The sequence below is a fragment of the Rhinolophus sinicus genome, chromosome 18, assembly GCF_057876585.1.
Source record: "Rhinolophus sinicus isolate RSI-liver-muscle chromosome 18, RSI-T2T, whole genome shotgun sequence".
NCBI classification, from domain to species: Eukaryota; Metazoa; Chordata; class Mammalia; order Chiroptera; family Rhinolophidae; genus Rhinolophus; species Rhinolophus sinicus.
The window spans coordinates 92,702,659-92,711,178 of record NC_142518.1 but is presented as its reverse complement, the minus strand read 5'-3'; the positions used below and the strand labels follow the sequence as shown (position 1 = coordinate 92,711,178).

General features: G+C 35.8%; 1 pseudogene; it reads right to left on the bottom strand.

Moving 5' to 3' along the window:
* Window positions 1-530: 530 nt before the first annotated feature.
* Window positions 531-1,266, bottom strand: LOC109437134 (nascent polypeptide-associated complex subunit alpha-like; annotated as a pseudogene).
* Window positions 1,267-8,520: the final 7,254 nt, after the last annotated feature.

Genomic DNA, 8,520 nt, shown 5'->3' with positions numbered 1-8,520 from the left:
TTTTTATACTAATAGAGAGCAATGATTAATATGATGCTATAGTAACTAAACAGTGTGTTATTAGTGAAACCATAGATAAACAGATGAGTGAAATAGAATAGTGAGCGAAGAAAGAGTTCTACATATGCAGTAACTTGTTTTATGACAGAAGTATTACTACTGAGTAGTGAAAAGATAATGCTGGACCAAGTGAATATCTATGTGGAAAAATTAACCTTGACCTCTACTTTACATCATACACAAATATTAATTCTAGAAAAAATATAGAAGTATTTTTCATTACATGCAGGGAGGCACATTTTTCTTAAATAGGGCACAAAAAACACTAACCAAAAGAGGACCGATTGATAAATTAGACTTCATTAAATCTCAGCGTCTCTCTTTTTTTTCATCCCACAAGAAGCCATAACTTTATTAATGGTAGAAACAGTACAAATTTCAAACCAAGCTGTCATTACTCTTTTGAAACACCAAAAAAAACAAAAAAAAAACCAAAAACAAACAAACAAAAACTTGTCTTTTAGAGATGGTTACATTAATTCCATAATATCATTTACAATATCATTACTGTTGTTCTTTAGGGCTTGGACTGCCTTTGCTCTCGACATATTTGCTTGTGATGTGACCAATTCCATGTCTTTAACTTCCACATCTGTTGCATCAATTTCTTCCTCTTTGCTCTCCTCTTGTACAGTTGGAGTCTGTGTGTTTTCTCGAATGTTTGAGACAGCTTCACCTTGAACTTTGAATTTCTCAGCAGCTGCTAGCTGTGCTTGCTGAGATAAATCCTCCATCATTGCTTCACCGAAAACCATGTAGGTATTTGAAGCTGGGCTCTTGTAGACATCTGGTTTTGTGATGACAAAGAGGATATTCTTAGATTTCCGGATAGTGACCCTAGTAACCCCTGCAATCTGTCAAAGACCCAGTTTGAACATAGCCTTCCATGCCTTCTTTTCACTCTCCAGCTTTGTTTTGCTTTACTAATGAGTTCTTCAATGATTTCAGTGGCTGCTGCCAGCTGGGCTTGCTGTGTGGTAGCCTTTGTGGAATCTTGTTCCTCAAGCTTTGGTACTGATTCATCACTCAGATTCTGTTCCAGACACTGTCTGTCTCAGCCTGCGGCTGTGGCAACTCCTGCTCTGTAGCAGGGACAGTTTCTGTGGCTTCACTGGCATTTTGTGCAGGAAACGCAGAACCAAGATGGTGGCAGAAAGAGAGAGAGTGAGCGAGAGCATGACCCACACCTGTTTCAGAAGTCAGCATATCTCTTAATCAAGATATAAGATAAAAATAAAGACAACGTAAGAGCCAACCAGACTGGGAGAAGATATGTATACATGCTGATGAGTATTTAGAACATTAAATAACTCCTATATAGCAATACAAAAATTGACAAACCAAAGTTTTTAAATAATGGATATAAAAATGGATATACAAAAAAGTGCTGTCGACATTATTCTTCAGAGAAACATCAAGCAATAAAGAGATACATCTACCCTATCCCCCTCCCAATCAGAATGACTCAAATTTAAAGTACTGGTAATATTAGGTATTAATACTTGAACTTTCATATATTGCTGGTGGAAGTGTAAATTTAATGCAACCACTTTTGAATATACTTTGGTTATGCAGGGTATATCAGTGTAAAAATTTGTCAAAGTGTACACTTGAAATCTGTGCATTTTTCCATCTATAAGTTACATCTCAATAAACAAGTGAAAAACAAAAATGAGAAAAAGACATGAGATGATAGGAGAAATTTGAAAACAAAATATATATTTTCATTTATGAAGGAATTAGTAGTAATTTTGCAGGTGACAGAATAGTACTGTAGTCATGTTCTGTGAAAAGTCTGTATCTTTTAGAGATGCATCCTGAAGATCTTGTGGATAAAAATGTCATGCTGTATGGACTTTACTTCAAAGTAATCCAGTTTGATGGGAGGTAGTAGATGGCAGTACAGATGAAATAAGATTGAGTAAGTCATAATAATTACTGAAACTGCACGATGGGTAAAAGGGATTTCATTACACTATTATCTCTACTTTACATTTGATTGAACTTGTCTATAATAAAATAGGCACTGCTTATTCTAAAACAGCGTAGGTTTTGTAGTCATACAAGGCTCCCCTACTGATTAGTGTGTGCATATAGAAAAGTTGCCTAACCTCTCTGAACCTCAGTTAGCCTCATTTTTAAATGGGGACAGTTATAGATCCTGCCTCACAGAAGTCGGGAGGGTTAGCTAAGATTCTACAGTTAAGCACTCAGCATACAGTAGGTGCTCAGTACTTGCTATTCCCTTATTTTTTTTCTCAAGCTATTCCCTAATTTCCTGATCAACACAGATTGCATCTACTTTTGGTCTTTTGTTCCCTATGGGACAGTGTTTTCTAAAAGACTCATTGACTTGCGGTCTTCAAAAGAAATAAGAGTGTGTGCGTGGGAGGGGGGAGGTGGAACGTGGGGAGAAACAAAACTTCTGGGGAAAAATACCCTTTTATCCCACAAAGCTCTGGGTAGAGTAGTTGCCTAAAATGTGCTTACTGGCTGAGGAAGTGGGTGGGGGAACTCTGGATAAACCTTTGTTTTCCCCATATTTAAAGGTGGACATGGTAGGGGAGGTGGTGTGTATGATAATACTCTTTCCCTTCCCCATCTGGCACCAGAGCCAACCTGACTCAACCTTGAAGTACTCAAGGCTCCTCCTTGGTGTCTCTAATTTCACACCATATAATTGCCATTGGAAGTTGCTACAATTTATGACGTCATGATTAAAAACTTGAACACTGCCTGTGCCACTAACCAGCTCTGTGAGTTACTTAACTTTTCTGAGACTCATTTCACTTGTCTGCAAAATGAGGATGCTGCAAAACGTAGCTGTAAGGATTAAATTTTTTAAATGCATGTAAAATTCTTAGTTTAGTCCTGGCCTATGGTAAGCAACTTTTGATGAAGTTGGGTCTGTAGGCCAGGGACTCTACACATTATCTTTAACGTTCTAAGCTCCTCAGCTCCCTTTCCATGTCCTATCAGCCTCACTAAGTACCCAATTATCCCTAGTGTGCCCTGGACTCCCACAGTGCCTGCCCACCACAGCATTACCCAATAGTTCAGCCTTACTTCCTTTCTTCCCCACCAAACTTAACCGCCGAATTTCCTATATCCTGTTCATTACCTCTTAGACAACACCAGGTGGCACCAGAGAATATGAGAAGCCCCGGAGCTCTGAGCAAAACTTCCAGAGGATTTTTTTTTAATTACAGTTGACATTCAATATTATTTTATATTACTTTCAGGTGTACACCATAATGGTTAATTATTTATTTGTTTTACAAATTAATCCCCTTCCCTATTAGCCTAGTATCCATCTGGCACTAAACATAGTTGTTACACTATTATTGACTGTGTTACCCATAATGTACTTTACATCCCCTTGACTATCTCGTAATTACCAATTGGTACTTCTTAATTCTTTCAACTTCTCCAACAATGTCCCCAATCTCCCTCCCATCCAGCAAGCATCAATTTGTTCTCTGTATCTGTGAGTCTGTTTTTGTTTTGTTTGTTCATTCATTTTGTTCTTTAGATTCCAAATATAAGTGAAATAATATGGTAGTTGTCTTTCTCTGTTTGACTTCTTTCACTTAGCATAATACCTTCCAGGTCCACCAATGTTGTCGCAAAGGTAAGATTTTATTCCTTTTTATGGCTGAGCAATATTCCATTGTATATATGTATCACGTGTTCTTTATCCAATCATCTATTGATGGACACTTAGGTTGCTTCCATATCTTGGCTATTGTAAATAGCATTGGGGTGAACATAGGGGTGCACATATCTTTTCAAATTAGTGTTTTGGACTCCTTGGGATAAATATCCAAAAGTGGAATTGCTGGGTCATAGGTTAGTTCTATTTTTAATTTTTTGAGGAACCTCCAAACTATTTTTTCCATAGTGACTACACCAATTTGCAATTCCATCAACAGTACATGAGGGTTGCCTTTTTTCCATATCCTCTCCAACACTTGTTGTTTCTTGATTTATTGATGATGGCCATTCTGACAGGTGTACAGTGATATCTCATCGTGGTTTTAATTTGCATTTCTCTGATGATTAGTGACATTCAGGTCCTCTGCCCATTAAAAAAATGGATTGCTTGTTATTTGGGTGTTGAGTTGCGTGAGTTCTTTATAAATTTTAGATATTAACCCTTTATCAGATGTGTCATTGGCAAATATCTTCTCCTATTCAGTAGGTTGACTTTTTGTTTTGTTCCTGGTTTCCTTTGCTGTGCAAGAACATGTTGATTTTATGTAGTCCCATTTGCTTATTTTTTCTTTTGTTTACCTTGCCCGAGGAGAGGTATCAGAAAAAAAATATTACTAAGAGCAAGTTCAGAGAATTTACCGCCTATGTTTTTCTTCGAAAAGTTTTATGGTTTCGGGTCTTACATTTAAGTATTTAATCAATTTTGAGTTCATTCTTGTATATGGTATAAGAAGATGGTTTAGTTTGATTTTTTCACATGTACCTGTCCAGTTTTTCTAACACCATTTATTGAATTAGCTCTCATTACCTCAATGCATATTCTTGCATCTTTTGTCATAGATTAAAGACTATATAGGTGTGGGTTTCTTTCCAGCCACTCTATTATGTTCCATTGAGCTATGTGTCTGTTTTTTATGCCAATACCATGCTGTTTTTATTACTATAGGCCTGTAGTATAGTTTGATATCAGGCAGCATTATACCTCCAAATTTGTTCTTTTTCAAAATTCCTGTGGCTGTTTGTGGTCTTATGTGGTTCCATACAAGTTTTAGGATTATTTGTTCTACTTCTGTGAAAAATGGCATTGGTATTTTGATATGGATTGCATTGAATTTGTAGCTTTCTTTGGGTAGTAGGGACATTTTAACAATATTAATTCTTCCTATTCATGAGCACAGTATATGCTTCTGTTTATTTGTAAATTCTTCCATTTCTTTCTTCGGTGTCTTATAGTTTTCTAAGTGCAGTTTTTACCTCCTTGGTTAAATTTAATCCTAGATATCTATTTTTAATGCAATTGGAAATGGGATTGTTTGCTTAATTTCTGTTTGTGATAACTTGTTATTGTGTTATTGGTGTATAAAACACAATCATTCAATTTTTGAATATTAATTTTGTATCCTGCTACTTTATTGAATTCATTTATCAGTTCTAATACTTTTTTGGTGGAATCTTTAGGGTTCTCTCTCTATAGTATCATGTCATCTGCAAATAGTGGCAGTTTTACTTCTTCCTTTTCAATTTGGATGACTTTTATTTCTTTTTCTCATTTGATTGCTGTGGCTAGGACTTCCAATACCATGTTAAATAAAAGTGGTGAAAGTAGATATCCTTGTCTTGTTCCTGATCTTAAGGGGAACGCTTATAGCTTTTCCCCATTGACTATGGTATTAGCTGTGTGTTTGTCATATATGGCCTTTATTATGTTGAAGTATGTTCCCTCTATTTGCACTTTGCCAAGAGGTTTTATCATAAATGGATGCTAGATTTTGTCAAATGCTTTTGGTTCAATTTCTATTGAAATTACCATATGATTTTTATTTTTTCTCTTGTTTATGCAGTGTTTCACCTCAGTTGATTCGCAGATATTGAACCAAGCTTGCATCCCAGGATTAAATCCCACTTCATCGTAGTGTATGATCTTTTTAATGTATTGCTGAATTTGGTTTGCTCATATTTTCTTGAGGATTTTTGTGTCTATATTCATCAGGGATATTGGCCTATAATTTTCTTTTTTTGTAACATCTTTGTCTGGTTTTAGAATCAAGGTAATGATGGCCTCATAAAATGAGCTTGGGGACTTTTCCTCCTCTTGAATTTTTAAAATAGTTTGAGAAGAACAGGTCTTAATTCTTCTTTGAATGTTTGGCAAAATTCACCTGTAAAGCCATCCAGTGCAGTACTTTTGTTTGTTGTGAGTTTTTTAATTACTGGTTTGTTTTTGTTAGGAGTAATCAGTCTGTTCAGATTTTCTGTTTCTTCTTGTTTAGCCTCAGAAAGTTTCATGCTTATAGGAATTTATCCATTTCTTCCAGATTGTCCAACTTGTTGGTATATAATTATTCACAGTATTGACTTATAATCCTTTGTATTTCTGTGGTGTCAGTTGTTACCCCTCCTCTTTCATTTCTGATTTTATTTATTGGCTTCTCTCTTTTTTTCTTGATGAGTCTGGTTAAAAGTTTATCAATTTTGCTTATCTTTTCAATGAACAAGCTCTGTGTTTCATTGATCTCTGTACTGATTTTTCAGCCTCTATTTTGTTTATTTCTGCTCTGATTTTTATTACTTTGTTCTTCTACTCACTTTGGGCTTTGTTTGCTTCACTTTTTCTAGTTCATTAAAATGAAAAGTTAGATTGTTTACTTGAGGTGTTTCTTGATGTAGGCCTGTATTGCTATGAATTCCCCTCTTAGGACTGCTTTTGCTATGTCCCATAGATTTTGAATTGTATTTTTGTTTTCATTTGTCTCAAGGTGTCTTTTGGTTTCCTCCTTCATCTCATTGTTAACCCAGTCATTGTTTAGTAGCATGTTATTTAGCCTCCATGTATTTGTGTGTTGTCCAGTTTTGTTCTTGTAATTGATTTCTAGTTTCATACCATTGTGGTCAGAGAAGATGCTTGACATAATTTCAGTTTTCTTAACTTTATTGAGACTTGTTTTGTGACTTAATCATGGAAAAGGTCCCATGTGTTCTTGAAAAGAATGTATATTCTTCTGCATTTAGATGAAATACTCTAAAATTATCAATTAAATCCACCTGGTCTAATGTGTCATTTAAGGCTGCTGTTTCCTTGTTGATTTTCTGTCTGGGAGATCTAGCCTTTGATGTCAATGTGATGTTAAAGTCCCTATTATGACTGTATTACTGTCAATTTCTCCCTTTATGTCAGTCAATATCTGCTTTATATATTTGGTGCTCCTATTTTGGGTGCATAAATGTTTACAACGGTTATACCCTCTTGTTTGATTCGTCCCTTTATCATTATGAAATGTCCATTATGTTTTACTACAGCTTTTGTTTTAAAGTCTATTTTCTCTGATATAAGTGTTGCTCCTTCAGATTTTTTTATTCATTTGCATTTGCTTGAAATATCTTTCTCCATCCATTTACTTTCAGTCTATGTGTGTCTTTCAATCTGCAGTGAGTCTCTTGTAGACAGCATATGTATGGGTCTTATTTTCTTATCCATTCAGCCACCCTATCTTTTGCTTGGAGTATTTAATCCATGTACGTTTAAAGTGACTATTGATAGCTAAATAGTCATTGATATTTAATTATTCATATTTTTATCTCCTTCTGCTTGTTTGTTTGCTTTCCTCCTTCTTCTCCTTAAATAAGTCCCTTTAATATTTCTTGTAATACTAGCTTGGTGTAATGAATTCCTTTAGCTTTTTCTTGTCAGGGAAGCTCTTTATCTCTCCTTCAATTGTAAGTGATAGCCTTGCTGGGTAGAGTAGTCTTGGTTGTAGGTCCTTGCTTTTCATCACTGAATATGTCGTGCCAACTCTTCTGGCCCATAAAGTTTCTGTTGAGAAATCACCTGACAGTCTTATGGGACCTCCCTTTTAGGTAACTGACTGCTTTTCTCTTCCTGCTTTTAGGATTCTCTCTTTGTCTTTAACCTTTGGCATTTTAATTATGATGTGTCTTGGTGTGGTCCTCTTTGGGTTCATCTTGTTTAGGACTCTCTGTGCTTCCAGGGCTTGTATGTCTATATCCTTCACCAAGTTTAGGGATGTTTTCAGTTAAGATTTCTTCAAATAGGTTCTAAATCCCTTCTTCTCTGTTTTCTACTTCTGGTGCCTCTATGATGTAAATGTTGTTATGCTTGACAGTGTTCCAAAGTTCCCTTAACTATCCTCATTTTTAAAAAATTCTTTCTTCTTTTTGCTGTTCCAAATGGTCTTTTCTGCTACCTTATGTTTCAAATTGCTGATTCAATCCTCTGCTTCATCTAATCTGCTGTTGATTCCTTCTAGTGTTTTCTTCATTTTAGTTATTGTTTCTTCTTTTCTGACTCGTTCTTCTTTATGGTTTCTGAGTCATTTTTTATGCTTACTATCTCTTTGTTGAAGTTCTCAATAGGTTCCCTAAGCATCCTTATAACCAGTGTTTTGAACTCTGTATCTGGTAAACTGTTTGCCTCTATTTCATTTTGTTCTTTTTCTGGAGTTTTCTCCTGTTCTTTAATTTGGGACATATTTCTTTGTTTCCTCAATTTGGCTGCCTCTCTGTTTCTGTTTCTATGTGTTAGGTAGATCTGCTATGTCTCCCAGTTTTGGATGGGTGGACTTATATAGCAGGTGGCCTGTAGAGCCCATTAGTGCAGTCTCTCTGGTAGCCTGAGCTGGATGCTCCCAGAGTGTCCCTTGTGTGGGTTGTGTGTGCCCTCCTATTGTAGTTAAGAATTGATTGCTTTTGGCATGTCACTGGGTGGGATTGATCCTCATGCTTACTGGC